We start from the raw sequence: 11,628 nt of genomic DNA, 5'->3' as shown, positions 1-11,628 counted from the left end.
TCTTTCTCTCTCTCTGGGTAATGTATTGTATAACTGTCTCCATGCTATAATTTATAACAATGTATTAGAATAATTTGACTTATATGATGTATTTTTAAAAAGCTGAGATGTGGCGATCTTTTGAGAAGGCTCTATGTACGATTCCGATACTTCAAATAAAAGCTGCTTCATCTTGCTCTGTGTCTTTGACTCATGCTTTCGTTTGCCACCTTGGAGTTCAATTATTTGAACAAGGTTGCAAAAAAGGGTTTGGATTAAAGAACTTAATTCCAACTTCTTTTGCTTGCAAAACACCATGTATAAACACTTCAAAAGATGTTATTGCGCAACGTTTTAGCGCGCTCAGAAAAACCTTGAGCCCCAGGAGACCCTGCATGCTGCTGCTTCCTCTTAGCCACAGAGTTATTGAAAGCCTCCAACTCCAACTGACGGAGAACGGGAGATGCTCTGTCCTCCGCAGGCGTCATCACCAGTGCCTGAGGGAGCGGGCTGGTGGTTTGTTCGCTGTATAAGCGGTGGTCTTTAGGTGAAGGCACTTAAACTCTACTTTGCAGTCATTGCAAAGATAAGGCCTGTATGTTTTTCTTATTGCCTTAGAATCAATACTTTTTTCCTTTCAAATATAAACTATTACAGCAAGGTATATAGGAAATAGATGACTTTTTCGGTGTCTTTTATTCTTTAAAGGCACTCTTGGAAGAAATAATGTGGGCTATTACCATAATATATGTTCTTTAAAATCGGGTATCAACCATAGTTCTGTTATAACCATAATCCTTGCGTTTTACCATCCGTCTTATTAGTTTTAGTTATTTTGTCTAGAAACTACAAACTATGACTCATAGCTTAGATGTTTTGTATTGTTTGCAGAGCAGCAATCGAGCAATGGTCCTGCATGTTCCGAAGATTATCACTAAGGAGGGCTTGGGATGGATGATTGAAATTCTAATTGGGGGAGTCTGGGAAAGTTTGTCAATGAGTGGGGAGAATTGGCACATTTCGTCCATCTTTTTGTTATTTTTTCAAAAGCCGCTATATTCGCTGTTTTATAGCAAAATCATGAGTGAATCTCACTGAGATTGTCGACCCGATATTTATTTATATATTTCATAAAATCTTAATGTTCACCTGATGTACCCAAAATCACAGCTCCCTGAAATCTTATCTTCTTCATTTTCCCGTCACTCATTTCTGAAATATTAAACTAGGTTTTGGAGATTGTAAATACAGAGGAATTACACTTTGCCTGTTACTGTGACTGAAATACTTTTGAAGTCTCCATTTAAATGTTTTCTCTTGGGATTTGTATTGTGCTGGAACAGACTATAAATTGGGGAATGCAGGATTTTATCTTTATTAAGAAAGAGCCAAACCATGTGACGACAGAAAATGAGTCGTGACAATATGTCTGCCTCAGCATTATCCCGTTTATCATACCTAGGTGAGACCTGCTAAGGAAACGAACTGGCATGTTTTAATTCAGATTTAATATAGAGTTGACTGTTTGAGTGTGTGTGTGTGTGTGTTTGTGTGTGTGTTTGTGTGTGTGTGTGTGTGTGTGTGTGTGTGTGTGTGTGTGTGTGTGTGTGTGTGTGTGTGTGTGTGTGTGTGTGTGTGTGTGTGTGTGTGTGTGTGTGTGTGTGTCTGACAATGGGAGTTTGAAGGGCATGTGCAATAGGGCAGTTCCAGTGAGTATTTCCACAAGTCCATATCTCCTTGGAATTGTTTGTGTATGTATGGGGTGACGGAGAGAGAGACATATAAAGAGAGGGGAGAGAGAAATAAGATAACTTACCTCGAGTCTTTGTTGTATATTAGTAATAAGTAGTTGTAGTTGTAGAATTTACAGACAGGCTTACTGAGCTACCACCGTTTCTCCGAGGGATAATTTCCCCTTCCCTTTCAGAGAACATACCATCAATTCAATAGACTTTCATTTGTTTCTATGTTTGTGTAAGTGACGACTCAGCATTGTCGTGCCAGGAGAGGCAGCATATCAAACTCTTCAGAGATGACCTTCATTTCTGAGACCACTTCATTTCCCTGCACCAGTCTCATGACGTATGTGTGACGCGATGTGCTCGTCCCCGTCAGGTCAATCCTCTTACCACATGGCTGTAAAAGTGTACACACAGTAAGTCAATGGCCTTGAGGGGGATCATGTAAAACCGAAAGTTAAGTTTATTTCTAAAATGGGGATGCACAAAAAAAGGTCTGGAAACATCCTTAAGCAAGATGGATAACCCCTACCTGGTCCTTAATGATCTGTATCTATATTCACAGTCGCTTTCGATAAAACAACTCATAAATGCCTGAAAGGTGTAAAAAGAGAGTTAAAGATTCAGTCAACCTTTACAGAGCTTCTTCACAGTGTGAGTAGCACAGCAGTTTCAGTGTAGTTTGTACACTATGGCATGAACGTTTTATCAGTATTAGAGGGAAATACATTGAACCGAACATACCCTTCAGAGTCACAGAATCAGAATACACTTAAGATACACTTCAGAATAAGAAAAAAAAAAGTATATATATTCCAAAAATATACAATATCATATAAAGAAATTGAATGTATTTAGTTTATTTGAATTTATTTTCCCGTTTATTCTTTAGTTTACAGAACCATGTTACCCATGGTGCACCTCTTCTCTACTGCTCAGTATGGGTCAGGACGGCCTCAAGATGGAGGTTTTACACACGGACCAAAAGTAAGGCCTACTGGCAGCTTTTGAAAAAGAATGGCAGACGAATACACAGACAGGCTGTTAGGGGTCCAAAAGGTGTAAATTGGGACGAAAAAACCTGCAGATACGCAGAAAGAGTGAAACAGGCACGGCATGACAGGGAAATATTCAAACTGACAGGTCAGTGGATGACGACTAAGGAGAAATGGGAGGGAAGATAGCCGTGGATGAATAATATTGTCAGAAAGAACAATGCTTTGAGGCGAATAGACGAATCCGTCGGAACAGTTCGAGAAACGCTATCGAGCTGTAGCTGGCTACGAATCGATGGAAGAGACGGCACGAAACAACTGTGCTATCAGCGCCATTCTCACCGCTGAAAAAAAGTGATTCTAAGGGAATAAGACTCTAGATATATTTTCAGACCTCTATGTGTGCTGTCATCAAAAGACAAAAAAGTGAAATAGAGTTTTGAAGGGAGCTAAACGCACACTCAATACAAGCCGTGTGTTGCAGTTGGCAGACAGCCCGTTGGCCACACGTGTGAAGTGACGGAGGTGGGCCCGCGAGGGATTCACGGGCCTGTCCCACAGCAAAGCCTTCAGCTTTAGGGGTGAAGGGTGTCACTCTGAAGGGGCAAATCCACTGGCAGCGGAGAGATCATCCGTGGAGCGCTAGAGTGCACACATGTTACTGGGTCATGTGCTACAGGGTGTTCCAGCCTAAGACACCAAGGGCTTGGTGCCCAGATTTACAGACCGCAAAGGTTCCAGGACCTGATGTCCCCTGATGATGCACGGCGCTAATGTCTTACTAATTATTCCCTGTTTTAGCAAAAAATGGGTTCTGTGCTAAATATGGATAGCTCATGTTGCAAGACCTTGTGTTTTCTTGTGACTAGTAGGCCTATATTGAAAAAAAAAACATATCGCCAACACATACTACTTTAAAATACACATTGGTAATAGTAAAGTGGTTACCATGGTGGACTGCAAATATTTCAAGCATAAACATTTACATTAGAATCCTACTGTCCACCGGCCACATTAACATCAATTTATTCATGTGCACTATAGTCAATTGTATAGCTGGAATACCTTGTATGTTGGATTATCTCCCTCAGAACGTGCAAAGAAATGCTGAATAATACATATAGATTCTGTTATTGTGGATGTGTTTCGATTCTGATGGATATGACTATGTTGCATATTTTTTTTCCAAATCTATGTCACACAAATGCTACACCATGCTAGAATAGCTTACCATGTGTTTCAACGTTGTGTGGACTGTTACACATGGCTTTTGTGCGACCTGTTAATTTACTGCGGCTGGGCTGGTGCATCCATCTATCTGCCCTCCTTGCTGCAGACTAAGCTATATTTTCTACTGTAGGGAAACAATAGGACGATGATAAGTGCTAGTTCGACTGGAAGTCGAAGTGCTAATGCTAGTCTAGTAGTGACATCTCCTCAGATCATTCCCTGGTTCCCCTTCTTGTTTTTTTGGAATACCACTGCATTGCTCTCTCTATGCATCTTCTTTTTGGATCTCTACCAGGCCAACCTCTCTCTCTCTCTCTCTCTCTCTTTCTCTCTCTCTCTCTCTCTCTTTCTCTCTCTCTCTCTCTCTCTCTCTCTCTCTCTCTCTCTCTCTCTCTCTCTCTCTCTCTCTCTCTCTCTCTCTCTCTCTCTCTCTCTCTCTCTCTCTCTCTCTCTCTTGACTCAAAAACCAATACCATTTCTTGAATCACAGGGCTGGAAAGAGACAAAAACAAATAACCATCTCCTCAGTCCATGTGTGCAGATTACAGGTCATATATGAGTGTTTCTTTGTGTGTGTGTGTGTGCGTGCATGCGTGTGGGTGTGTGTGTGCGTGTGTGTGTGCGTGTGTGTGTGCGTGTGTGTGTGTGTGTGTGTGTGTGTGTGTGTGGTGTGTGTGTGTGTGTGTGTGTGTGTGTGTGTGTGTGTGTGTGTGTGTGTGTGTGCTTGTGCTGGCAACACCACCTTGCGAGCAATAGAGATAACCCAATGTTAATATTGAAAAGATAATAGAAAAGATAATCATTTTGAATACATGCTGAGAGCATTTTAGATCCCATGTCGACTTACACCTGACTAACATCTTGCACCAGAAGTAACAGTACATATTGTTAGTTATGTTAATTACTTATTTATTATTGATTGTAACAGCACCTTATATTGCACATTGTTTTAGTCTTATATCGGGGTGACTTTGTAAGAATACACACTTCTTTAGGGCATTTTACAAACTACCTCAATCCTAGCAAGTACTTCAGAGTGCAATCCACATTTTGTCTTGTTCTCTGTTAATCAACGAAATGAAAACTTAAATAAGCCCCTGTCCCGTGGTGCTCTTCAAATGGTTCTACATTATTCTGAGCTAAGACTTCTGGACAATTGTTACTGTGATGGGAAAAGTCTTCAATCGCAGATTTCTGAATGTAAAAGTCACTGCTGGGTCGTCCAATATAAAGATTAGGGATTATGTAGAGCACTTTTAACTTCTTTTGTCCAAAGTGACAAAAACCCAGCGCTTTGGAAAAAAGTGAATAGGGATATAGTCATTAATGAGCAGAGGTTAGGCATTAATGCATTGATTTTAGGGATCAAACCCAGTTACTTTCAGCTGGAAGTTGAGCACTTCTGCCCTTACACGATCCTTCCCCTTTTTGACTGAGATGGTATCAACATATGAACAGTTAATCATGGGCAGTTAAATTCATGGGACAGCTGCTGAAATATAAGGTTGAGACAAACAGTACAATTCGCCAGATGGCAGGTTTTTCTGCCTCGGATAGGTCTCAGCATAGTTCAAAAAGAACTGATACTAACGTTAATGTAGAAAAACGACTTGCAATATTTGTTTTTCTCTGGCATTGGCTTGATACTAATGGTTCGGTTCCTGTGACTTACCTCACAGAAGGAACAGTTCAGATACAGTATTTCCTTTGTGGGGTCTTAAATAAGTTCCCTTGGGGGCTAAAGGATCAAATCTTCTACACACCCCAGCGCACAGTAGAGATATAAAATTGGTGTTAAAAACATATTAGGATGCTCTTGCACTCGTGTTGTCCCTCTATTGCCTTCATTCCCCGGTTACCCTTCTGTAGTTGTGTGGCTGTAGGCCAGGCGGATAAAGAGGCCGTGTTCATTCCCATCTCATTTGCAATCTGTCCGCACTTGCGAGTGGTCTCGCGTCAAAACTCTTTACCCTCAGGGCAGAAGCGGTGTCGCGCCAAACCCCTTCCCTATCGGCTGTCTCTCACTTCTTAATTACTGACAGGGCAGATAGTGGTTAAGATCAGAATACAGATTACACCCAGATTTGTTACAGCAACGGTTGTAGTGTGTTTCAGTGCCCTTCTGCGCCGACGCCTGTATCAGTATATATCAAAATTCTAATTGGAAAGATATATTAGAATGTCTCTGTGTGAGTGCGCTTTAAACTATGTCCATTACGTCTTACAAAGATCAGCCATTTGCTATGGATGGGCCAAATAATAAATAAGGTCTGTTTTGCGGTGTACAAAACCTTTAAAAAGTCTACCATTCTCTAATGTAAACAAATATGGGAAATAAGTTGTTTGGGGGTTTCAAGGAGTACCTCAACTATTAAAAAACCGAATTCATTGTCAATGTATATTACATGCATATGGACAGATAGATTATTGCAACTCTCTCCTTCTCGGCCTCCCTCACAAATCCCTCCATAAGCTCCAACTGGTCCAGAATTCAGCAGCCCACATTATAACTCAATCCCATCCATCCACCACATCACCCCTGTCCTCCAGCAGCTCCACCGGCTCCCGGTTCAGTTCCGTCTCAAATTCAAAGTCCTCCTGTTTACATTTAAGGCCATCCACAACTTTGCTCCCCCATATCTGTCCGACCTCATCCACGTACCCACTCCCTCCCGCTCCCTCGGATCCTCTTCCTCCGTACACCTGTCTGTACCCTCTGCCCGTCTCACCACCATGGGGCACAGAGCCTTCAGCCGCCCTGCTCCCCGTCTCTGGAATGCTTTACCACCGAACTTAGAAACATCAATTCATTTACACTTTTCAAATCACATCTCAAAACCCATCTGTTCAAAAACTGCCTAGTCCACCTGATGCTAATTACTATGTCTGTGTTATTACAATTTTCTTTCTTTCTTTTTTTTGAATTGTATTCCTTTCAAATTACTTTTGTGTACCTCTGTACGGTGTCCTTGAGTGACGAGAAAGGCGCCTTTAAATAAAATTATTATTATTATTAATGTCCTTTACATATAGAAACAACTGTTTCTCTCTGTCTATGAGGTCTCTCAATCTAATCGTTGTGTGCTGAGGTCGCTTCTCTTTAATATGTACAGTATGTGTGGCCAAATGATGGAAAACATAAACAATTTCACAATGAATCTGACAATTATGATGATGACGCACGCGCTGTACCTTCCAATAGCGCCGGATGACTTTAGAGAAGGTTGAACCTCTAAACGCAAGCTTCTAGTGGGCACTAAGGAACAGAGACAGGAGGTCACCAGGCTTTTAGATTCTTGGTCTCTGGTAGCCAGTAAGTAGGGTTATTTTTCGAAAAAGTTTGGGAGAGGCATGAAATTAAACCTGAAGTACAGAGGTCATTGCAGCCCACTGCTTTGATTTTTCCTTCAGAAACACCAATTCGATTTTTTAACATTCCCCATAAATAATCCACATCAAATAGCGGGAACATATATTCCCATGTTTTATGGTCACAGCAGCCTCTCAAAGCCATCCTGTATCTAAATCTGAAATAAGATCAATTCTGGATCACACAGAGCCAAATATTTTACCTCAACTGGCATCATCTTGTATGTTGTATGACTCATGATTCGTGAATATCAGCACTTATAGCCTTTTATATAAGTAATATCTCATCTGCCCAGCTGCTGAAAAAATTGCATTGCATGAGTATTCAATAGTGATACGCGTGTGAAATGGCAAGACAAATGACGTGGCATTTGGAAGTTGTGTAGCCATCTTACTAATATTAATGCAGGCCTGTCGCACCAGTTACTCAAGTAGGTAAGAACACATACGCACGTACCGCAGCGACACTCGCCTAGGTAAGACGATATGTTTTTAAACATAACGTCTCCGCCATTGACACACGCGCCCAAGTAGAACACACACGCACACACCGCAGCGACACACTCGCCCAGATAAGACGTTATTGTTTTTAACATAACAGCTCCGCCGTCGACAAACTCTCCCAGGTAAGACGTTCTGTTTATAAACGTTAGAAATTAGATAAAAGAAGGGAGGAGACAATTTCTCAGCTGGAAAAGCAACGGCAGGTCGTTCATTTTGTCATATAAAAACCGTTAAATTCAAACATCGCGCCGACCGGTATATCAACACACAAGTCACGTGATCGTAAAGAGACAGTGTCCCTATAACACAGAACGAAAACATGTCAATAACACAGTATGGTTAATTATGTCACTAGAGTCCACCACAAGACTACACTTTGTTGCTCAAATTACCCTCCTCTTTGAGCCTCCCGAAATGTCTTGTGATATTGATATTCCCCTCCCCCCTGCAGACTGTTTTAGTTGTTTTATTTTTCTTGTGTTTTGTGTGTATTCTATGTGTGACTGTAGGCTACTGCTGCCTGTCTTGGTCAGGACACTGGAAGAGATGTTTAATCTCTATGATGATTATTATTTTCAACTAACCAATAGTAGTTGCCTTGCATTTTAAAATGTCAACGCACTTTTCAGCCCTGAATAACAGTAAAGGCTATTTAATAATTGAATTGCATACATAGTATGCTACACTTTCCATTGAACAATTACCCCTGTTACTATAAATTGACTAATTTTATAATGTAATCAAATGCTCACACACTAGCTGCTTTCAGACACACGTGTAATTCCTGCTATTCTCCTTATGGGCCGTAGGTGTGAACAACATATCCTGACATTTGTACCCTGAAAATCTGCTGAAAAATACTACCCCTTAGGTTACCATTCTCTGTAGGAAATGTAAATAACCTTATATGTGAATGAGGAGTAGAAAGTCTGTATTTCTCACACCATTTCAGCGGGCGTGTTGCTGACGCTTCTGCATTTAATTGAGTAGCCCCTGATCAGCCTGTTGTTCGCTGAATAGTTCAAAAATATTTAAATGTTTGCACTGCTTTTAAGAGTCATTTGTGGTGAACGAATGTTATACGTTGTAACATTATAGAATGTTATACGTTGTAACATTATAGGCAATATGTTATTATATTATGCTATGGGTTTAATCACAACTGGACGTTGTAATTAACGCACGCAACGCGCGTAACGCGCAAGCAAAAACTCTGGTAGTTTTAAAGCTCAGAGTCACTAACAGGGTTCTACCTCTCTTGACTCTAGTTGTGCTTATGTTGGCACCTTTCCTCAATGGAGGTATCAGTGACCACAGCACAAAATAATAAGCTGTGACAGATTGTAGCACTTCTATGCTGTAGTGTCATCTGTTGAATGCAAGATAGTGTTTTGGGGCATCAACAATGAAACAATAGTAACAGAAACAGCACTCCAGTGGGATCCTTGTTGATGTCCTATTATTGCTGTATCAAAGCTATCTGCTGAAGCGTGCATGGATACTCATAAGAACTGCCTGAACTTGTTAAAACCCACCAAAAACCAGACTGAAATGAAGAGGTACAGCGACATCAATGGATCAGCTGAGGTGTTCTTAGTTACAGGCCACATTGTTCGACCCTTAACACAGCACTAGAGCAAGAGCACGTCACTGCACAGAGTGCTGGGCCTGGAACTGTGCTTTCGTGCATACCAGTACATGAGGTTGGCAAGCCATAGTGGGCAGTGCCACAGCAAGCGCCGTCCATCTGATTAGCCCGTTAGACTGTGATAGACATGCATGACATTTCCTACGTAGCAAGACCTGATTGCCACTGCAATCGACTTCAAGTTGTATACTTATGAGGCTATTATTACCACTAGAGCTCGAATGATTTGAAGCCCCACATGCAAGCAGCTTTTGTGATTGCAATATGAAACATTGTGTCAAATCCAATCGTACAATTGTTTTTATTTGATTATCTACAATGCCAACGTCATTAATGCATTGCATATCACAGATTTCATTGGTGAATGCTGGGGGATGGAGGTATTTAGTTATGTATGAACGCTTCAACTGCAAGCTAGTTTGTGTTAAATGGCACAATTAAGTGGTTCCTTAAGAAAATATATCTGTTCTACATTTCATGTTCTACTTCAATCTACATATTTATGCAAGGGGAGAGTGTTGTTGTTTTACATGAGCCAACAGGCTTATTTCACATTCGTGTCAGATTAAGAGGGCCACAGGTGTAAACAACTAACTCTAATTATGTTCCGTTTGGAGTGCCAGAGCTTATTTACACTCTAGAGGGCAAATTACAAGCAACTTTTTTAAAAGTTGACTTTGTTTATTATTAAATGGTGTTGGCATGAACTGGCAGTGAATGGAACATGAGTTTACAGCAACAGATGAATCATATTTCATACTGGAGTTACATGCCATGTCAGATTAGCTACATCTGACGTGGATGTGTGTAAGTAAGCATTCCTCAGCTAACTTGAATAGAAAGGTTCGGTGTATGCAGGTACACAACAAAACAGAAAAGGTTTTGGGTCATCATTTCGTTCTAATTCTGCCTAGATTCAGCTGCATTTTTGGAATTGGGAATGTAAGCATCGATTTTGTTGAAGGATTACAAAACGTCAATTTTCCAACTCTTTTAATTTTTCGCTCCTGGTTTGTTCATTTGTATTGCGTGTTCATTCCACACATGCCCTATCATTGCCAGTAGTCTCTGCCCGAATCCATTCGTGAACATTGCGGTACGAAGGTAGGGTTATAGCCCCAGAATCAAACGCCGTATATATAATGACGCATACAGAGAAGTACACAGATACGGCTCTTGAAGCTAACGCTGAGTGGCAGACCACTTTACGTCACTTTGTCAGGAAGTGTCAGAAACCACCTGCAGCTGAATGCTGAAAACCTCAAAGGGGGAGATAAGCAGAGTGAGGCCACATATCACCATCTACAAAAGGACACAGATGTCCTGAAGCAAATGGCATGGTCTGCAACATGTCTCGATGCTTCTTCTCACTCTTTTGTACAGCAATCATCACACACTCAACGCTTTACTTTGGTTCAATCAATTTAGTCATTGCAGGTATTTAAAATTGGTCTTTTGTTTGACATCCACTTAGACTGCTGGGTTTAGACAGCTAAATGTTCTTTGGCTTTATTATTTTGATGTATAGACTATATATATACATTTAGTGCACGGCTCTTCTCAATGCCGTGGAACGCTCCGTTCACTTGCATGGGCCCTTCACAACTTCCGGCGGTGAATTATATTTGATAATTCACCGTTGCTAAGTATAATTCACCGCTGTCAAGGTAAGTGGATCTTTGCCGTCTTACACTCCGCAAGTAGTCCGGTAACTTATCAACCCCAGCGTACTCGCCTGCTAAGCGACGCAATGTCTTTGGAGGACTATTTCTCTGCTGATCAACACTACGAATGCTGGTTACAAATAAATTGTAAAAAGACACACGTGTGAAGTTATATTTTCGTTTCGGCATGTAGCCATGTAATAAGCAGGATAATGTATAGAACGTTGCCGGTCATTATCGGGAAAATAAGCCCTGACACGGGCTTATTTTCTATAACCTTATTTTCGATAACCTGGTCAGTATATTATCCCTTACATAATATACTGACCAGGTTCAAGAGCTATACTTTCATGGTAATAGCATTGAATGATTTATAAAAGATAATTCTGTTCTAATAACGAAAAGGCCAACATTTTAGTCTTCAGAAAACCATAGAAAGATTACAGAAAAGGTCCATTTAATAAATATCCCCAAAAGTAATCCAAGATGCAAATGTCATT

The sequence above is a fragment of the Gadus chalcogrammus genome, chromosome 9, assembly GCF_026213295.1.
Source record: "Gadus chalcogrammus isolate NIFS_2021 chromosome 9, NIFS_Gcha_1.0, whole genome shotgun sequence".
In the NCBI taxonomy this organism is placed as follows: domain Eukaryota; kingdom Metazoa; phylum Chordata; class Actinopteri; order Gadiformes; family Gadidae; genus Gadus; species Gadus chalcogrammus.
The sequence above is the reverse complement of the archived record's forward strand: the minus strand, read 5'-3'. Positions refer to the sequence as shown.